This window comes from Vulpes lagopus, chromosome 8 (genome assembly GCF_018345385.1).
Source record: "Vulpes lagopus strain Blue_001 chromosome 8, ASM1834538v1, whole genome shotgun sequence".
In the NCBI taxonomy this organism is placed as follows: Eukaryota; Metazoa; Chordata; class Mammalia; order Carnivora; family Canidae; genus Vulpes; species Vulpes lagopus.
In genome coordinates, this window is record NC_054831.1 from 86,653,390 (window position 1) to 86,675,357 (window position 21,968).

General features: G+C 43.2%; 1 long non-coding RNA gene across 1 annotated transcript in view; it reads left to right on the forward strand.

Annotated features, from left to right (window-relative positions):
• Window positions 1-21,968, forward strand: part of LOC121496851 — a 94,854-nt gene that overhangs the window by 43,301 nt on the left and 29,585 nt on the right. Inside the window, exon 4 of the long non-coding RNA XR_005989357.1 lies at window positions 11,490-11,584. This is a non-coding gene — a long non-coding RNA (uncharacterized LOC121496851). The remainder of the gene's footprint in view (window positions 1-11,489; window positions 11,585-21,968) is intronic.

Below are 21,968 nucleotides of genomic sequence, written 5' to 3' on the forward strand. Positions count from 1 at the left end.
TTGACAGAAAGGAAGAGAACACATTCACCTAAATTTTATTACAGTATACTGTTATAATTGTTCTATTTTATTATTGGTTACTATTGTTAATCTGTTACTGTTCCAGATTCTTTTTTTTTTTAAAGATTTTATTTATTTATTCATGAGAAAGGGAGAGAGAGAGGCGGAGACACAGGCAGAGGAGAAGCAGGCTTCTGCAGGGAGCCGGACACGGGACTTGATCCTGGGACTCCAGGATCACGCCCTGGGCCAAAGGCAGGCACTAAACTGCTGAGCCACCCAGGGATTCCTACTGTGCCAGATTCTTAAGTTAAAATTTATCATAGGTATGTATGTAGGAAAAAACATGGTATATATAGGACTTGGAATGATCCATGGTTTCTGGCATCCATGGGGTGTCGTGGAATGTACTGCCTGTGGATAAACAGCTCTACTACAATGAGACAACCCACATATAGTACTTACTCTACAAACTATACTAAGTGCTTTATGTATTTTATATCTACATATTTACAATACAACTCATTCATTCTTCACAGTAGTCCTTTGGTTACTATTAGAATATTTTTTTGAATGGGGAAAAAGATATTAAATAATTTGCCTAAGATCAATAACTAGTAATTGAGGGAGCTGAATGGCCCCGAGGTCTAGAACCACCACACAAATGCCTGTAAGTCCAGATAAAGAAAGATGCCATTGGGTTATTCTCAAGTGAAAAATTCAAGTAGTAGAGAGTGTGATCTTATTTGTATAAAAATAATTTGTGTGTGCACACACATGCGTGCATATGTGAATCTGTCACATGTATATGTAAAATTCTGGTGTGGAAGGATGCATACCCAGGAGCAGTTCCCTGCAAGGACAGATAGGAGATGGCATGTGGAAAGAGGATTTTTTGGAAGATTTAAAAATTAGGGGATCCCTGGGTGGCTCAGCGGTTTAGCTCCTGCCTTCGGCCCAGGGCGTGATCCTGGAGACCCAGGATCGAGTCCCATGTCAGGCTCCCTGCATGGAGATTTAAGGATTTAAAATCTTTAAAAAAAAAAAAAAAACATTTAAAAGTTTTTTTTACTATTAACTAGATATGGTTTTGTGTTTTCTGGAATAAATGCTTTAGGAATTGTAATCTTGACCACGCTATCAAGGTAATAATAATAAGATAATCATACTTTATGTTTTTCTATTTTTAAAAAAATTTTTATTTATTTATTCATGAGAGACACAGAGGGAGAGAGAGGCAGAGACACAGGCAGAGGGAGACGTGGGACTCGATCCCGGGTCTCCAGGATCACACCCTGGGCTGAAGGCGGCACTAAACTGCTGAGCTACCCGGGCTGCCCAGTTTTTCTATTTCTAAATAGTCCTTAGAAAAAAGAGACTTTCCATAATTGTGGGCTCAGAGTAACCCTTGTGATTAACTCCAAAATAAAAAAATTAAGAGCCAAGCCTAATAGGACTAGTGATAAATTAGGTGAAGGTAGTCTAAGGAGTTGTTCTTCTGATTGGCTGAAAGGCATCCTGAGATAATTATCCTTATTCTCATTACCCTTCAAAGTTTTGCCTCCTCCTGGAAACCTTTGCCCAGACAGTGGGAGACTCTGGTGATTGTTTTTGACATATAGCCCCTCTGCATTCCATCTTTGCTTTCCTGCCCCCTGGATTTAATATGTTCATGTAATGCATTATTATACCTCATATAAATACTCTAGGTATTTGGGCCTTTGTTCCATCATTGTCCCTTTGGGGTCATCCCATCCAAATGCACTCATGATGTATTACAATTTTCTATACTTTGCAATTTGCAAATCTTATTCCCATTTCATTATTTCAATTAACTGGGCATAGTGCCATGTCACTGTAATGCACTTCATACAATGTCTTTTATAGAGGTAAAGCAGGGACTTAGGAGAGGGTCTGATAAGAAACATGAGAGCTCTCAAAATTTTGACCCCATTTTAAAGTCTCATTGTTTAACTATTGATTTGTGAAATGTGACCCATCACAGAGAATAGAGAAAAATAACCAAAACAGCTCTACTTATCGTGTCAGGTTGGAATGTACCCAGTGTTAACGCGTTTTAATTAATTAATTAATTAATTAATTAATTAATTAATTAATAGATTTTATTTATTTATTCATGAGCGACAGAGAGAAAGAGGCAGAGACACAGGCAGAGGGAGAAGCAGGCTCCATGCAGGGAGCCCGACATGGAACTCGATTCCGGGTCTCCAGGATCACACCCCAGGCTGCAAGCGGCGCTATACCGCTGCGCCACCAGGGCCGCCCCGCGTTTTAATTGTTGAATTAAGTTTAGGTGGTAATTTTTATCTTCTATTATCCCCATAAGGAACTGAGGCTCAGGGAGGTTACATGAAGTCCTCAAATTTGTACATGTGGAGGGGCACTTGGGTGGCTCAATTGGTTAAACGTCTGACTTCATCTCAGCTCAGGTCTTGATCTCAGTGTTGTGAGCTCAAACCCTGGGTTGGGCTCCACACTGAGCATGGAGCCTACTTTAAAAAAAAAAATTGTACCTGTGGGAAGTGGGAGATTGATTTCTCACCCAGGTCTGTCCGTTCTTCCCCAAAATCCAAGTACTGAGCCCTCAACAGAGAAATAATAAAAAAGTTTCACTGAAGGGGTGGGTGCCTTGGTGGCTCAGTTGGTTAAGTTTCCAATATTTGATTTTGGCTCAGGTTGGGATCTCGGGTCCTGGGATCATACCCCACTTAGAGCTCCACTCTCAGCAGGGAGTCTGCTAATCATCATTGCCCTCTGCTCCCCCCCCCCCCCCTTTCTGGTGCACATCCACTTTCTCTTTCTCTCTCTTTTAAATAAATATTTTTTAAAACCTGCAAGGTCAAGAGAGAGAGAGAGAGAGAGAGAGAGAGATGTTTCACTTAAATAACATCTCCGTAACATACTGTCAATAATTTAGTTTTATTTCCTTAGTTTTATCTATACTAGAAAAATACAAACTTGGTAATTTGAGGAGATGTAAAATGTTTATACCGTTTTCCTTTTTCACTAACATCATCAGAACTATCTTCCTTGTTGCTTCATAGTGTCATTTTAAATAATTGCATACTTCTTAAAACTCAGTAGTAAAAATCCTAATTGAACCGATTAAAGTGGGCTAGGGCTTAAGAGGACATTTCTCTAAAGAGGACAAAGAGGCTGACAGGTATATGAAAAAATGATCTATGTCACTAATTATCAGGGAAATGCAAATCAAACTGCAATGAGATATCACCTCACACCTGTCAAGATGGCTATTATAAAAGAAAAAAAGTGTTGGCAAAGATACGGAGAAATTCGAACCCTTGCACACTGTTGGTAGGAATGCAAAATGGTGCAGCTGCTTTGGAAAACAGTATTTTCTTCAAAAAAAAATAGAAATACCCTATGATCTAGTAATCCCACTTCTGGGTATTTACACAAAAATATTAAAATCAGGATATCAAAGAGAACACTCCTGTGTTCATTGTAGCACTATTCACAACAGCCAAGATGTGAAAACAACCTAAGTGTCCGTCAGCAGATGAATGGATAAAGAAACTGGCATATACATATAATGGAATACTATTGAGCCTTAAAAATGAAGGACATTCTTCAATATGTGACAACATGGATGAACCTTAAGGACATCATGCTAAGTGAAATAAGCTGATCACAGAAAGACAAATAGTGCATGTTTCCACTTATGAGGTATGTAGAGTAGTCTTCATAGAATCAGAGTGGAGTGGTGATATTAGGGGTGAAGGTAAGGAGAAATGGGAATTACTAGTCAGTGGGCATAAAGTCTTAAACAAGATGAGTAAGTTCTAGAGATCTGCTATACAACAGTGTACCTACAAGTCATCAGTAATGTATTATACACTTAAAAAATTGTTAAGAGGATAGATCTGATGTTAAGTATTCTTACCACAGTTGAAAAAGAAAGGGGAATACCTGGGTGGTTCAGTTGGTTAAGTGTGGTGAAATCCAGCCCTACTTCGGACTCCACGCTCATCCAGGAGTCTACTTGGGATTCTCTCTCCCTGTCTTCCACCTCTGCCCTTCCCCTCATTTGTGCTCGTGCTCTCTTTCTCTCTCTCAAATCAATAGATAAAATCTTAAAAAGAAAAAAAAAAGATGCATAGATACTATTCCACAAGAGGGCTATTCTTGGGAGGGGTTCCTACACATGGAATTGGTAGGTCTTAGAATAAAGATGTTTTTATGATTTTTGATAATCACTGCTAAATTGCTTTTCAGAAAGGCTATATTGGGATCCCTGGGTGGCTTAGCAGTTGAGTACCTGCCTTTGGCCCAGGGTGTGATCCTGGAGTCCTGGAATTGAGTCCCACATCGGGCTCCCTGCATGGAGCCTGCTTCTCCCTCTGCCTGTGTCTTTGCCTCTCTCTCTCTCTCTCTCTCTCTCTTTCTCTTATGAATTAAAAAAAAAAAAAAAGGCTGTATTTATTTGCAGTTTGATCAATAATTTTGAGGGTCATTTTCTTCACATTCTTGTTAGGCATAAGTTACTGTTAAAAAACGAAAACACACAGACAAAAAGTTGGACTTGTTTGCTAATATGTACCAGGCCCTTCACACTGGTTAGTCTGGAGAAGTAGCATGAGGCCGGTGGTGGAGCTGGAGGGACAGTGAAGGGGGATGTCTGATCTCTTTTCTTTCTTTAGTTTTTTTAAGATTTATTTATTTATTTTAGAAAGAGGAAGGGTATGGACGTGAGTAAGGGAGAGGGATAGATGGAGAGGGAGAGAAGGAATCCAAGCAGACTCCATTCAGCACAGAGCCTCACACAGGTTCGATCTCACAACCCTGAGATCATGACATGGGCAGAAACCAAGACCCGAGAGACAGAGAGAGAGAGAAGCAGAGACATAGGCAGAGGTAGAAGCAGGCTCCCTGTGGGGAGCTGGATGTGGGACTCAATCCAGGGTCTTTGGGATCACGCCCTGGGCCGAAGGCAGGCGCTCAACCGCTGAGCCACCCAGGCATCCCTAAAAATATTTCATTATAAGCACAGACTCCTTTTGTAATACATATATTTTAAATTTTTTATTCTGAATATAATTTATGTTATAAAAAAGTTGCAAAAATAATACAAAAAATTCCCTGTATAGTCTTTGCCATATATATATATACATATATATATATATATTTTTTTTTATTTTTTTTTTTTAAGCTGAAGTAATTAGAAATGTTCCCCAAATGTCAGTCCTTACATCTGCATGATGCTGTATGTCAGGGTTTCTTAGCAGGTAGGATCCCATAGCAACTTGGAGAAAATGCTCAATAAAAGACAGACTCTTGGGCTTGAGCGGGATCTATGAAATCAGAATGTTTGTGGGTGAGCCTGAGAAATCAGTATTTAAACAGCCTCTCAAAAAAATAAAAAAATAAAAAAATAAACAGCCTCTCGCCCAGGCGGTTCTCATACCCCTCAAAGGCTGAGAAACACTGTTGAAAGTTTCTTCCTTTTCATTTTATTTTCTCCAGCAATATTATGGCTTCCTTACTTGGAAAGCTCTCCAATGTGCTAAAGATTGGGAAAAGTGAGTGAAATATGAGCATCTTTGTTGCAACTTTTCACACTTTGTGTTGCTACTGCTCTGCCGTAGCCAAGCTGTCTTGTAATTTGTTTTCTCAAAAGCCTTCTTTCTCCCTCCAACTAGAAAAAAACATCCCAAGGGTGCAGGTCCAGAATGGCCATCTGGATGGTGGTGGTCCTATTAGTCCTTGCTACTTATATCCTGGATGTCCCAGGGAGTGGTGGTTCAAGGCCTTCCTGTCTCCTGGCTTTGTTGGAGCAGCAGCCGGTCGGTCCTAAAACAGTGAGAGTGGCAAGCAGGCCAGAGGTGGATGGGGTAGGGAGGTGGGATCCCATCAGATCCTGGCTCCTGGACTTCCTGCTATTTCTTTTGTTTATCGCTGAAGCTTTTCCATGCACGCTTTGTCTCTCTTGGATACTGTGGGCATGTCCTTTCCACATGTGTGTTATGCACTGGCCATGTCCCAGGTCATCTCCATAGAGATGCCCCTACCACTTCCACCTGCCTCTCTACCTTTTTCCACCTCAGAGTTGTTCTTTCCAAACTGTAGATCTGACCAGGTCCCATAATAGCTTAGTGACTTAACAACTATGAAAAAGGTATGTGGGAAATGTGGCCAGAAGGACAGCCGAGAGCCAAACTGTGGAGAATTTAAGATGAAGCAAGTCTTGTTGTGAAATGTTTGATTCTAAGTTTATCGTTTCCTACGTTAAAAAAGTAATACAACATACCAAGTGTTATAAGCCTGGATTACCTTTGAAATGGAAAAAAAAAAAAGTTTAAACAGTGTCATCATGGTTAAGATAGACAATTTGGAAAATAACATGGAAAATCGAGGGAAACAGTTGCCAGCAGCTTACCAGCTGGCAAATCAAGCTTACTGTGTGCCCCTGGGTATGAAATAGTGTGGAGAATGAGGGCTCAGGCCCCGAATCAGGCAGATCTGAGCTCAGATCCTTTTTTCCTCCCTGTTAGGTGTGGGCAACTCTTGGGCAGCTTAATTATTTTCTTGGAGCTTGGAGTTTCTCATTGTTAAAGGGAGGATCAAAATAGTGCCTCACTTGTCATGATGGTTAGGTGAGATAGGAATGTAAAGCCGTTTGTTAGCAGGATGCTTACTTAGTAAGTGCAAGTTCTCCTTCATGGCATTCATTTCCTTTTGGTCCTTTCCCTGCAAGTAGTGTTTTGTTTTCACATAGTTGTGATCACACTGTCTTTATAATTTTATTTCCTGCTTGTTATGCTTAACATGGTAGCCCAAGCATTTTCCATGCTGTTTTTGACTCATTAACATACATTTTAGTGGCTCCATAATATCCAATTGAGTGGATATATCAGATACACCATAGTTTAGTCAACCATTTCTTTGTTGTTAGTCATAGGAATTATTCCAGATTCCGTGTTCCATATAACCCTATGTATGAACACTTTTGATGTAAAACGTTGTCCTCCTACCAGTTAAAAACCATTTCCTTGGGGAAAAGTCTTAGAAGGGAGACTGTAAAGTCAAAGGGCCTGTACTTGTATCAAGGTTTATGACCTGTGCTGCCAAATTGGTTCCTGTAGAGTCAGCCTTCACTTCTATTTTCAGGGCAACAGAAGAGATACGGGCTAAAGGACCCAGATTTATTTTTATTTATTTATTTATTTATTTATTTATTTATTTATTTATTTATTTATTTATCTATTTATTTATAAAAGATTTTATTTATTTGAGAGTGAGAGAGAGAGTGTGCATGAGCATGGGGAAGGGTAGAGGGAAAAACAGACTCCTCACTGACCAAGGAGCCCAATGAGGGGCTTGATTCCTGGATCCTGAGATCATGACCTGAGCTGAAGGCAGACACTTAAAGGAGTAAGCCACCAGGCACCTGGACCTGGCTTTTATTATGCAGTGTAGTTGTTGACATGCCAGATAGGGTTGGAGGTTGGGGAAGCTGTAGTGATGAACCGCCCATCCTGGGATGCTCAGTCATCCTAGCATGATGGTAAAGTTGTCCAACAGAAAGAGAACCAAAATCTGGAGTATTTGAGAAGTATTGTCTTTTCCTTTAGTTACTGTTTGACAAACCCTCTTAGACACTCACTTCACTTGGAACTTCTTGGGATGAATTGGCTGTGAGAAAGGAGACACACCTACCTGGGGTAGGGTGGCTGATAATTAAGTGCCTCCCAGGAAGCAGGGGCCCAGAAGCTTTAGTATCTTCCCAGACTCCGGTAAGTGAAGTGAAGGTTGTGTATAGTGCTCACCCTTTTTCCAATCCTGGCTGATTGATCTGCTCTCCAGAAGCTCTCTTTCTTGGCAGGAAGGAGTTGGTAGCCCTCAGAGGACAGCTGTTGGTTCCCCCTTCTGCCCCCGGCGGCTTCCTAGGCCTGGGTCTTTCTCTGCACTGTACCCCTGACACAGAGGCCTTGGGAAGGGAAAGTGACAGTGCTTAGGCTGCAGGCTAGTGGAGGGGGTCAGAGACTGTACTTCCTCTTCCAGCCCTTTCAAAGCATTTTTAATCCGATTAGGTTTTCAACAAATACTTGAAGATTTGCCCTCCTCAGAGAGGCTCACAGGGCTGAGGAAGAGCTTTCCTCTGTTTGCTTTTCCTTTATGTGGAAACCTACTTGGGCGGTTTCTACAATCAGCTCCCCGCCCGCCCCCCCACCCCCCCACCCCCGCCCCGTTCCACCCCCTCATGCTACCACCGCCTCCTACTCATCCCTCTCTCACCTCGGAGATTCCAAGCAGGCTGGAATTTACCAACCTCAGGGTTCTGGCCGCCCCTGGCTTTCTGGGCCTAATGAACTCTCATGCCCTTCAGGAGCACCACTTTGAGCCGTGGGCTTAAGGCCACTGCTCTGACCTCTCCTGGCCTTGTAAGTGTGGTAGACTAACCTCCCTCTTGCAGGGCAGCCAGCAGTATTGCATCTTGCCTCCTGTGGATGGAGAAAGCCAGGAAGATGGGGGCCAAGCTGGGCTTGGTTTTGGAGAGCAGAGACCTGGCTCTCAGCTCCTTACTACTATTCTTCCTCCCCCTTTTAATTATTTAGTAAGCTCTATGCCCAACCTGGGGCTTGAACTCACTAGGGGTTAGGCAGTGTAAATGTGCTGGGAGGAGGACACACACACACACACACACACACACACACACACAGAGCTATGTGTCTGGCTGTATATATGGAGCAAACACTGGAAGTGGGGTGATGTGGAAGGGAAGGAGGGCAGATGGTCAAGCAAATTAAATATACATATTAATGTATATGTTAATATACATATTAAACCAGAGAATAAATCCTTGGTGAATTCAGTACAGGATCAAGCCTTGGAAGATTCCAGAATGACTTCCCAGAGGAGGTGGCAGATAAATGGACAAGTGTCTCTTGCAAAAGACAAGTGCAAGGAACTAGATTTGTTCATCCAACAAATATTTGTTGAGCATCTGCTGGATGTCAGATACTGCTCTAGAGGCTAGGAGGCTAGTGGAGAGCAGAACACATACAGACCCTGCCAGTCCAATGGGGAGAGACAGATGAATGAAAAGATAATGTGTTAGGTGGCATTGAAGAAAATTTACTGTGACACAGGTTAAAATGCTTAGGAAGATTTAATTCAGGACTTTTTTAGTGGGAAAAAGAGAGTGAGTTCAACTCAATATAGCAGACAGCTGGATATCTGTAACAAACAAAGTAAAGGGGGTCTGGGGATGGAAGAGACATCAAGGGTGTGGGAATTCTTGTTAAATCATCAGGATTCTTTTTTTTTTTTAATGATTTTATTTATTTATGAGAGACAGAGGGAAGCAGAGACAAGGGCAGAGGGAGAAGCAGGTTTCCTGCAAAGAGCCTGATGCAGGATTCAATCCCAGGACCCCAGGATCACAACCTGAGCTCAACCACTGAGCCACCCAGCTTCCCCAATCATCAGGATTCTTGCAGAAGGCAGGCCAAGCAGTTAAATATCACAGGTGGGTTAGAGGAGTTTGATCAGATAACACAAGAGTAGGGGCTGACTTAGGACTCTTTGTTAAGGACAGGCCAAGTGGAGGCCTAGTTGAGAAGGGCTCAGAAGCGTCTCACACAGGTTTGGTCAAGGAGAGTATTCGGTGGTGTCGAAAAGTGCTGTAGGGCAGCCCGGATGGCTCAGCGGTTTAGCGCCGTCTTCAGCCCAGGGCGTGATCCTGGGGCCCCGGGATCGAGTCCCACGTCAGGCTCTCTGCATGGAGCCTGCTTCTCCCTCTGCCTCTCTCTCTCTCTGTCTCTCATAAATAAATAAAAATTAAGAATAAAAAAAAAGTGCTGTAAATTAAAATAAACGTGTGGGAGAGAGCAGCTAGAATGAGATGGGGGCTGCTTTTTTATTAGAGGCTGTTAGCAAGGCCTCTTGAGGAAGGTAATTTCCCAGCAGAAATCTAGATGGTGTCAGGGAGCCAGACCTTCAGACAACTCCAGGAGGTGTCCCAGGTTGAGGAAACAGCAAGTGGGAAGGCCCTGACAGGTGGTTTGGTGTGTTTGAGCAACCATGAGTAAGAAGAAGTCTATAGGGGAAAAGTGGTAGGAAAGAAGATCAGAAGGGGTGTGTGTGTATGTGAGGGGGTGTTGGGGGAGGGAGGGGTGTGTGTATAGATCCTACAAGGTTCTTGTAGGATGTGGTAAGAAGGGGTGAGGGAATGGAGAGAGGGATAGTCTGCGCCCAAGGTAAGAGGGAGTTTTGCCCACCTAGAGGGCTGCAAGGGGTCGTGTGTTGCCCGGGCATAAAAAAGGATCATGTGCCAAGGAGAGTGCCTGGGGAGGCCAGGAAGGTGGAGGTGGAGATGGTTGGGGGGCAGAGGGGAGGAAGACTGAGAGCTGAAGGAAAGGGGTAGACCATGCCTGTCTTTCACATCTTTTCAATCAGGGCTTCTCAGTCATTTTAATGAGAGACTCCTTCCCTGAGTAAAAATCAGGCAATAAAGGGAGGAATGCCTCCCCATTTAACTTGACCGAGAACTGCAGAAGACGAAAGGAGGGTTGGTTGAAACAAAGTTAGAGCTGGCCTAGTTTGGCTGGCTGCCGTTCCTATAAATATCACCCTCCTGGTCCTGGAAAGGCATCAGTGACGGCTGTTGGAGCTACTGGGGAACATCCTTCCTGTTCAGATGTCCAGGAGTTGGCTGTGTGTGGACATCCACGTGCAAAGTGCCTGGAAGCAGGGGGTGAGCACGCAGAACAAGAAGTTCAGGATTCTGAGCCCACCTCTCTTAAGGGCTCACTTCCTTGGGGCCGGCCCCACTTCCTCTGGGGGCCCAGGCATCCCTCTGGCAAGTGTTCAGCTAAGAAATATGCAGAAGTCATTGGCCAGACTTAGAACTAATCCTTTGTGCCAAAGGGGTTGGTGGAGGGGAGGGCGCTTTGCCAGAACCAGGATGTTCCTTGCTAGTGGTGAACCCTACTGCCTCCCAGCCATCCCGCTGATTTTCTTTTTAGAAGTGGGGGAAATGGGATTGAGGGCCCAGTGTAATTCGGCAACATGTGAGTTAAAAAGCAGATGAAAACCCACAGAGTAACCAGACATTCTTCTCTTTGCATGCAAGATCCTGCTGAATGTTGGAAGAGGAAGGAATATTTTTCTTCCTTTTCAGACATTACATCCTGTAAGGAGAAGATTTGGAACAGATGGGGGCCATGGGGACCTCACTGTATTTGCTTATATCCCCCTACCCCCTCCCACAACCAGAAATGGTTCATTTATTTTTTTCCTAGTGAAGTTAAATTTTTTTCCTTTTTCTTTTCTTTCTTTCTTACTGTCTTTTTTTTTTTTTTTTTTTTTTAAGAGAGAGTAGGAAAGTAAGATGTCAGGGGTCAGGGAGAAAAATCCACAAGGTTCCAGAAAAAAAAATCTACTTTTTATCACAGAGGCTTCTTCAAAGTCTAAATATAGATAATGAACTCAAAATTTCATTTTAGGTTTAATCGCTGTCCCAGTGACTTCTGCATTAAGGAGAAGGCAAGATAAAGGATCCCTTACCAGGTGGAGAAAGAGGCTTTCTGAGTAGTGAAAGGTAAGGCATGTTTCTGAAATTGTGGGTACACGATGTGGGAAAAAAAAAATTGGTAGTGCTTTATGGGGGCAGCTCAGGTGTTTGAACGATTTGTAGCCCCCCTTCTGTTGGAGTGCTTGCGTTAGAGAAAACGATGGGAGTGGTGGTATCATGGGCCTTGGTGCACGTGACTGGCTGCAGCAGGGTCTCTGATGGGGTGGGGTCCTTGGCATGGTTGTCGGCAGCTGGATGCGTGGTGTGTGTTAGTCTCCAAACCACAGCCGGTCCTTTTTGCTAAGAGTGTCCAAGGCACAGTTCTCCTTCCCCTGAACCCTGAAGGGGGCTCTGCCAATGGAGTCTGATGGCAGGAATTAGCCAGGGGGGGCCAGCCAAACTGCCTGCTGCTGTTTTATCGGTTCCTGGAAGGGAACAGGGGGTGGTTGCATGTGAAAAGGGAAGGGCAGGAGGAAGAGCACACGGCCTCTGTGTTTTCCTTTATTGTCCTTCCTTTCTGATTCCCTGGAGCCTATGTCGGGGCTGTCTCTTACTTTGGGTGGGATTGTGAGTGCCCAGGTCTAGTCCACCGCCTGCCTCTGGCATGCCGTTTCTGAAGGATGTTCTGGAGAGTCGGTTTACTGAGTCAACATCCACAGCAAGCTGATTCGGGAAGGGGAAGGGGGAAGTGCTAATGGCTATAAGCTCAGTTTCTTAGTGGATACGGAGAGCTACTGCTTTGGACTCTCTTCCCTGCCTCTAAGATACATCTTGCTAAGGTCAAGAAAGACCTAATTTAAAAATCAGTTGACAGGAGAGCAATATGGCCCACATGCCTAGAATAGGATCTCCCATCTTGATTCTTCATTCTTAACTTCTAGAACTAGATAATGTGGTAGATGATGTGCAATGGGAGCAATCGATTCTGCTTCCCTGTCTGTTAGTCTGGCTATTGGAGAGGATGCTGGAAGAGCAGCACCTGGTGCTGGAGCACCATGCATTGCCTACTGGGCACCGCAGTTAGGACTTCAGGGGGCACACCAGTGCATAAAATACAGGTCGTGCTTTCCCAGAACCCAAATGCAAATTTAAGAATATTTAATTCACGGTGGAGGGAGGGGGGTGGAGGTGGGGGTGACTGGGTGACAGGCACTAAGGGGGGCACTTGATGGGATGTGCACCCGGTGTTATTCTATATGTTGGCAAATTGAACTCCAATAAAAATAAAATAAAATAAAATAAAATAAAATAAAATAAAATAAGAATAATTCATGGTGGAGTCACCAGGGTTAGGCAAGCATATACACAGGAGACTGAATAATTTCAGTTAGCAAGTACTAATCAAGCACCTGCCATTTGTGAGACCCTGTGGATACAGCAAAGGATGGGACAGAGTCCCCACCTTGTTGGAACTACAGTCCCATGTGATGGATGACCTAGTCAAAGGCTCTGGAGCTACACTCTGGGAATTGCTGTATTAGAGGACACAAGGGGGGCTGGAGGTCCATCAGGCAGACTTGGGGAACTGAGAATGGCCTCCTGGAGAAGTGACGTTTAAGTTAATCCATGAATAAGAAGACCTAACATTTGTTGAGTGTTTACTCTTATTAGTGGACATGGTACAGTCCTTTAGTCCTGGCATCATTTTTATTTGTTCCCTCTTTTATTCTGAGAAGTGTTGTGTTGGGATGGTGAATAGTATGGAAATCTGCTATATGCCCAACACAGCTGTCAGAGCTCCACTACTAGAGTAGTGCCGGCTCATACTAAGTGCTCAAAAATGGGGATCCCTGGGTGGATCAGTGGTTTAGCGCCTGCCTTCGGTCCAGGGCGTGATCCTGGAGTCACGGGTTCGAGTCCCACATTGGGCTCCCTGCATGGATCCTGCTTCTCCCTCTGCCTATGTCTCCCCCGCCCCCCTCTCTGTGTCTCATGAATAAATAAATAAAATCTTTAAAAAAAAATAGTAAGTGCTCAAAAATGACCTATTTCCTGGTCACTTGACTTAGCTCATTTAACCCTCATAACAACTCTGGACTGGGTAGTAGTTTACTGGTTAGGGGTTGCTTTTGGTTGCAATAAGAGAAACCTTTTGTAACAGTGGTTGTAGTCACAATGGCATTTATTGTGGATGAAACAAAGAATATAGGCTTTGGTGGTCTGCAGGTTGGCAGTGGCTCACCATTGACATTAAGACTCAGATTCTTTTTTTTTTTTTTTTTAAGATTTTATTTATTTATTCACGAGAGAGGCAGAGACACAGGCAGAGACATGGGCAGAGGGAGAAGGAGGCTCCATGCAGGGAACCTGATACGGAACTTGATTCCGGGACCCCAGGATCACCCTCTGAGTCAAAGGCAGACGCTCAACCACTGAGCCACCCAGGCGTCCCAAGGACTCAGATTCTTGTTCTCTTTCTACTCCACCATCAGGGTTGGCTATATAATTTATGGGGCCCAGTGCAAATGAAAATATGAGATTTCTTGTTTAAAAAGCAGGAAAAATTGGCAGGCCAGGTGGCTCAGCGGTTTAGTGCCTGCCTTCAGCCCAGGGTGTGATCCTGGAGTCCCGGGATTGAGTCCCGCATCGGGCTCCCTGCATGGAGCCTGCTTCTCCCTCTGTCTGTGTCTCTTGTGCCCCACTGCCCCCTCTCTGTGTGTTGCTCATGAATGAATAAATAAAATCTTAAAAAAAAAAAGCTGGAAAAAAGTGCCATTTAAGGTACTAAAATGTAAAGCTTTTTACTTTCTTGGTAATCTTTCTTTTGAGTATGGCAGTTTATTTGCTACTTAACATTCTAAAAAAAGAAATTACAATATTAAATTATTACCTAGAATTTTACTGTTTATCTTTATATTGTACAGTGCTGGTTTTAAATGCAAGCATAAGAGCATTTAACTGGTATGCAAAATTATGCAATTATATTCAAATGAGATAATGTTCAAATTATATTTTTTTACCAAGCCATTTTTCTTCTAAAATGCTCACATTTATCGATGAAAAGTAAAAAGCAAAATACAATTGATAATTAGTGTTAAATGAGATACCACCTCACACCAGTGAGAATGGTGAAAATTAACAAGGCAGGAAACAACAAATGTTGGAGAGGATGTGGAGAAAGGGGAACCCTCTTGCACTGTTGGTGGGAATGTAAACTGGTGCAGCCACTCTGGAAAACTGCGTGGAGGTTCCTCAAAGAGTTAAAAATAGAGCTACCCCACGACCCAGCAGTTGCACTGCTGGGGATTTACCCCAAAGATACAGATGCAGTGAAAAGCCGAGACACCTGCACCCCGATGTTTATAGCAGCAATGTCCACAATAGCCAAACTGTGGAAGGAGCCTCGGTGTCCATCAAAAGATGAACGGATGTTTGAAAGTTAAATATTAGCGTGGCAGGATACAAAATCAATGCCCAGAAATCAATGGCATTTCTATACACTAACAATGAGACTGAAGAAAGAGAAATTAAGGAGTCAATCCCATTTACAATTGCACCCAAAAGCATAAGATACCTAGGAATAAACCTAACCAAAGAGGTAAAAGATCTATACCCTAAAAACTATAGAACACTTCTGAAAGAAATTGAGGAAGACACAAAGAGATGGAAAAATATTCCATGCTCATGGATTGGCAGAATTAATATTGTAAAAATGTCAATGTTACCCAGGGCAATTTACACATTTAATGCAATCCCTATCAAAATACCATGGACTTTCTTCAGAGAGTTAGAACAAATTATTTTAAGATTTGTGTGGAATCAGAAAAGACCCCGAATAGCCAGGGGAATTTTAAAAAAGAAAACCATAGCTGGGGGCATCACAATGCCAGATTTCAGGTGTACTCTAAAGCTGTCGTCATCAAGACAGTGTGGTACTGGCACAAAAACAGACACATAGATCAATGGAACAGAATAGACAATCCAGAAGTAGACCCTGAACTTTATGGTCATCTAATATTCGATAAAGGAGGAAAGACTATCCATTGGAAGAAAGACAGTCTCTTCAATAAATGGTGCTGGGAAAATTGGACATCCACATGCAGAAGAATGAAACTGGACCACTCTCTTTCACCATACACAAAGATAAACTCAAAATGGATGAGAGATCTAAATGTGAGACAGGAGTCCATCAAAATAATAGAAGAGAACACAGGGAACACCCTCTTTGAACTCGGCCACAGTAACTTCTTGCAAGATACATCCACAAAGGCAAAAGAAACAAAAGCAAAAATGAACTATTGGGACTTCATCAAGATAAGAAGCTTTTGCACAGCAAAGGATACAGTCAACAAAACTAAAAGACAACCTACAGAATGGGAGAAGATATTTGCAAATGACATATCAGATAAAGGGCTCGTTTCCAAAATCTATAAAGAACTTATTAAACTCAACACCAAAGAAACAAACAATCCAATCATGAAATGGGCAAAAGACATGAAGAGAAATCTCACAGAGGAAGACATGGACATGGCCAACATGCACATGAGAAAATGCTCTGCATCACTTGCCATCAGGGAAATACAAATCAAAACCACAATGAGATACCACCTCACACCAGTGAGAATGGGGAAAATTAACAAGGCAGGAAACCACAAATGTTGGAGAGGATGCGGAGAAAAGGGAACCCTCTTACACTGTTGGTGGGAATGTGAACTGGTGCAGCCACTCTGGAAAACTGTGTGGAGGTTCCTCAAAGAGTTAAAAATAGACCTGCCCTACGACCCAGCAATTGCACTGTTGGGGATTTACCCCAAAGATTCAGATGCAATGAAACGTCGGGACACCTGCATCCCGATGTTTCTATCAGCAATGGCCACAATAGCCAAACTGTGGAAGGAGCCTCGGTGTCCATCGAAAGATGAATGGATAAAGAAGATGTGGTTTATGTATACAATGGAATATTACTCAGCTATTAGAAACGACAAATACCCACCATTTGCTTCAACGTGGGTGGAACTGGAGGGTATTATGCTGAGTGAAATAAGTCAATCGGAGAAGGACAAACAGTGTATGTTCTCATTCATTTGGGGAATATGAATAATAGTGAAAGGGAATATAAAGGAAGGGAAAAGAAATGTTGGGAAATATCAGGAAGGGAGACAGAACATAAAGACTCCTAACTCGGGAAAACGAACTAGGGGTGGTGGAAGGGGAGGAGGGCGGGTGTTGGAGGGGAATGGGTGACGGGCACTGAGGTGGACACTTGATGGGATGAGCACTGGGTGTTTTTCTGTATGTTGGTAAATTGAACACCAATAAAAATTAATTTAAAAAAAAGTTAAATATTAGGTTTTTTTAAGAATTTAATATCTGTGATTACAGTGCTCAGCTTCCATTTCATTTGCAAAATAAAGATTTAGTATTAGGCTTCGTGCATGCTCTGTTCATAGGTATGTGGGAAGAGTATTTGCATGTATGATACACATATATGCAATAGGATGTAATTTTGCTAAGTGTTTTTCAACCACTATGTGCAAATGGTGTTAATATAGCTCTGATTTGTGACTACCTCTGGAACCATGAATAGGAACAGAAGCAAGAAAATGGATATTCAGGACTCTTGAGTTCCTATCCTTCCTTTGGCAAGAAGTACTGCCTTTGTGCTGAGAGGCAGGACCCATCAAGCTCATTTGTCCTCTCTCTTCCATGAGGGCTCCTGCCACCCAGGTCCTCCTCACTTTCAGAGCTGTGTTGGTCTCTCATGGTAGCCAAGGCACAATACACAACTCTCTCATTTGGGATGTAGCTCTCTCTCTTCTTTTTTTTTTTTTTTTTTTTGAGGACGTAGGGCAAGAGGGGGGGAAGTGCTGCTGTGGCATCTGAATGGTGCTAGTCATCCCAGCAGATGTTGAAGGTTATAAGTCATTCTGTGTGACCCTCAGGGACAGAGATGCCCATATGTTCTTTAACTTGTAAATGTGATTTTATGATAGATGAGACCTTCTAAAGCACAGGGCGCAGCGCTCTCTTGCCTGGTTCTAAGAGTAGTGCTGTGTTTCCAGAAGTCCTCAGCTGACTTCTTTTTAAGTTGTATTGACCTGGATTAATCACTGGCAAAAGGAAGATGGGTTTCTATAACTTACTTAAACCAATCATGGTAAGTTCCCTGGAATGAGCATGTGGCCTCTGGACAAAACTGGGGTTCTGTTAGTAAGGCAGAAGAGAGAGAGCTGGGTACTCAGCCAATGATGTGTCCTCAATTATTCTCATTTTTCTGAAAGGGAATTCAAAGTTTGGAAAGGTTAAAGTCACACCTTTAACCTTTAACCTAAAGAGGTGGATCTCTGGTTGGAACTCAAGAAGCCTAACTTGGAGTATGTCTTGACCATCGTCCTTACTGCTTCCTGTGGCTTTTGAGCAGGAGGTAGTCTTGTTGGCAAGTGAGGCAGGAAAGAGGGCTGGAAGGAGCCTTCCAGGCAGAGGAAATAGCAGGTGTAGGAAGCCCAGAGGGAGAAAGAGATGGTATGGTCTAGGTGAGAATTAAAAGACATCATGAGAACCTTGAGCATATTGTGTGAAGGGGAGCCCTGGGGGATGAGGCAGGAGAATGGACAAAGCTAAGGCTGTTGGGTGGAGGCAGGAGGTGGCAAGATTAGGATCAGACATGGGCCAGGAGGTTGTTGAAAGATTCTAGTAGGGCAGACCTAGTAGTGACTGAGACAGGGGAGGGAGGAGGTAATGTGTGCGATCAAAAGATACTTAGAAAGTAGAATTGATAAGGTCTGGTGATATAAAGGTGAAAAAGAAGGAAGAATCAAGGATGACACCTGAATTTATGGCTTGGAACTGGGTTGGTGGACCTGCCATTCAGATACAGAAAACAGGAGGTGGTGCTGGGGAAGAGTGTGGAGGAGAATGAGTACCCCCACCTTTTTTTAAAGTCTGATGTTGGACATGTTAAGTTCGGGGACATACAGTAGAGCTGTCCTGTAGACCTTAGAGTCTGCAACTCAGGATAGAAGGCTATACTAGAGAGATGTGGGCTTCTTCATATATAGCCTTTGGATTCCACTGTGGGTGAATGTATAACATGTGCAAAGGGAGTCTAGGACAAGCCTCAGAATCCCAGGATATAAGGAAAGCAGGTCTACAGGGGAAACTGAGTAGTTGTTGCCTCTAATAGAAGAGTTCAGGAGAACTTGGTATTATTAAAACCAAGGAAAGAAGCTTTAAGGAGGATAAGGTAAGGCCTGAGTACTGAGGAAATTGACAACTGTGGTAAGGGGTGTGTCAGGCCACAGCTTGATAAGCAGGAAGTTGACAGGACACTGGGATGTGGGAGAGTAGAGGGGATGTGGATGGAAGGGTAGTGGTAGCTACAGAGTGATGGGAGGATCCAAGGAAGGTTAAAAAAAAAACAAAAACAAAAAACCCACAACAGGGAAGACTTGGGCATCTTGACTGCTGGTGAGAAGTAGCTTTCTGGTAGACCAGAAGCTGCAGAGACAGAGAGGAGGTGGGTAATGAATAGTGCAAGCACCTGCGGGGGCAGGAGGGGTTGGAATTCAGGGCTCAGATGGGATAGGTACTCTGCCCATTGGAACAAGTGGGGAAGAGGCAAGGAGGATGCCCATGTGGGAGAGTGTGTGGGACCAAGAATTTGAATTTCCATTTGGATGGTTTGCTCTGTAAGGCAGCGGAAAGAGGAGGCGGTAGGTCAGATGTTTAGGAAGGCTGAGCTCTGAATTCTCTCCCATAAAGACAAGAGAACTGACCAGCAAGAAGGGGAGCCCCTCTATTGTGTGCAACCAGCATAGCCACACATGTCCTTGTACTTGGAAGGATTTCATGCTTTAATGCTCTGCTGCCACTATCTTGAAGTTCTTAATTATTAAATAAAGAGCCCCTCATTTTCATTTTTTTGTATAAATATATTCCATGTAATATTTGGGTCATGCTTACATTAAAAATTATTCATTGTGGCTGCACTAGTTCACTCTGAAAAACTGTGTGGAGGTTCCTCAAAGAGTTAAAAATAGATCTGCCCTATGACCCAGCAATTGCACTGCTGGGGATTTACCCCAAAGACACAGATGCAATGAAACACCAGGACACCTGCACCCCGATGTTTATAGCAGCAACATCCACAATAGCCAAACTGTGGAAGGAGCCTCGGTGTCCATCGAAAGATGAATGGATAAAGAAGATGTGGTTTATGTATACAGTGGAATATTACTCAGCCATTAGAGACGACAAATAGCCACCATTTGCTTCGATGTGGATAGAACTGGAGGGTATTATGCTGAGTGAAGTAAGTCAATCGGAGAAGGACAAACATTATATGTTCTCATTCATTTGGGGAATATAAAAAATAGTGAAAGGGAATAGAAGGGAAGGGAGAGGAAATGGGTGGGAAATATCAGAAAGGGAGACAGAACATGAGAGACTCCTAACTCTGGGAAACGAACTAGGGGTGGTGGAAAGGGAGGTGGGCGGGGGGTGGGGGTGACTGGGTGACGGGCACTGAAGGGGGCACTTGATGGGATGGGCACTGGGTGTTATTCTATATGTTGGCAAATTGAAAACCAATAAAAAATAAATTTATAAAAAAAAACAAAAGAAAAAATTATTCATTGTGCATCTGACATTCAGATTCCACTATATTTTATCGGGTGACCTTACGTGAAACTGGAAAATTATGTGGCTGGTCCTGCTGGGAGGCTGAGGATAATAGTGGTGGTGTCGCAGGTCCCAGGAGGTCTCCTCTGTGAAGCGCCAAGTGGTGGTGGGGTGGGGTGGAGACTGGATGTGTTGTCGATGTTACTTAGAGGCTGTGTAACCGTTTCCTGAGATTCTAACCACCTGAAAGTCTGTGTGGAGGAGGCAAATGGTAGAAGGCATCTAGACTCCGTAATTTCCCATCTCATTTGGGTGAAACCCAAAGGCCTTATCTTGGTTTGTGAGGCTCTACCTCCCCTTCCATTTCATTTCCCACCCTTGCTGTGCTCACTGTAGCCTCTGATCAGCTTGCTGCTCCTCAACACTCGAAGCTGGGTTAGCCCCAGGCCTCTGCTGTGGTGGTTCGTTCTGCCTGGAAGGTTCTTTGTGTAAGTAACTTCAAGGCTTATGGTCCTTGTTCTCTCTGGATCCCTCAGAGGCTTTCCCTGACCACTTCTTTACAACAGTACCACCCCCTCCATCTTTTGTGTTGTTCTGTTTTGCCTCATATCATTTCTCACCTCCTGATATACATTTATTTTGTCTCTTTTCTTTAAAATGAAAGCACCATGGGAGTAAAGACTTTATCTCGCTTACTGATGTAACCCATGTTCCTAGGCACACAGAAGAAACTTAAACTTTTGTTGAGGGGCACCTGGGTGGCTCAGTTAAGTATCTGCTTTTGACTTGGGTCATGATCCCAGAGTCCTGGGATCGAGCCCTGAGTCAGGCTCCCTGTTCAGTGGGGAGTCTGCTTCTCCTTCTTCCTCTGCCTGCCAATCCTCCTGCTTGTGCTCTCTTTGTCAAATAAATAAATAAAATCGTAAAAAAAAAAAAATCAAACATTTGTTGAAGTAATATATAAAATACTACATCTTATCAGTATTTTAGATCAAGTATTTTTATTTTTTATTATTTATTTATTTTTAAAAGATTTTATTTATTTATTCATGAGAGACCCACAGAGAGAGAGGTAGAGACACAGGCAGAGGGAGAAGCAGGCTCCATGCAGGGAGCCTTACGTGGGACATGGGACTCGATCCCGAGAATCTAGGATCATGCCCTGAGCTGAAGGCAGACGCTCAATAGCTGAGCCACCCAGGCGTCCCAGATAAAGTATTTTTAAAGGAGAATTTTTAAAAATCTTGGGATATCTAGCTAGCTAGCTAGCTAGCTTAATGGTGCTCAACAATAAAAGGAATGAACTAATGCTGTATACACCAACATTAATAAATCTGAAATGCATTATAAGTGGAAAAAGCCAGAGTCAAAAGGCTACACACTGAATAACTTCATGATATTCTAGAAAAGGCACAGTTATAAGGACATAAATCAGAGGTTGCCAGCGGCTGAGAATGGGGGGAGGGGTTGGCACAAAGTACCTGTTTGGGGTGATAGAAATGTCCTCCATCTTGACTGTGGTGGAGGTTCCATAACTCTGTGCCTTTATGAAAATTGTTAGCTCTTTACTACAAGGATGAATTCTACTGTATGTAAATCATACCTTAGTATTAACTAAAAGATACCCTGTTCTCATCTGGGTTTATGTTATAGTATTTGAGCATTTCTTGTGAGAGTTAGCTAATAATTGACTTTGCCTGGTGGCAAAGTGATCCCAGCCGTACGGTGTCACTTCTGCTTACTGCTCCTGGTAAATGCCTGTGCCAAGAAACTGACTTGTTCTTAAAGTGGGAGAGATTTGTTTAGGTGGAAGTCAGTTGTGGATTTCATTCCCAGGATCTCCCACTCCCTT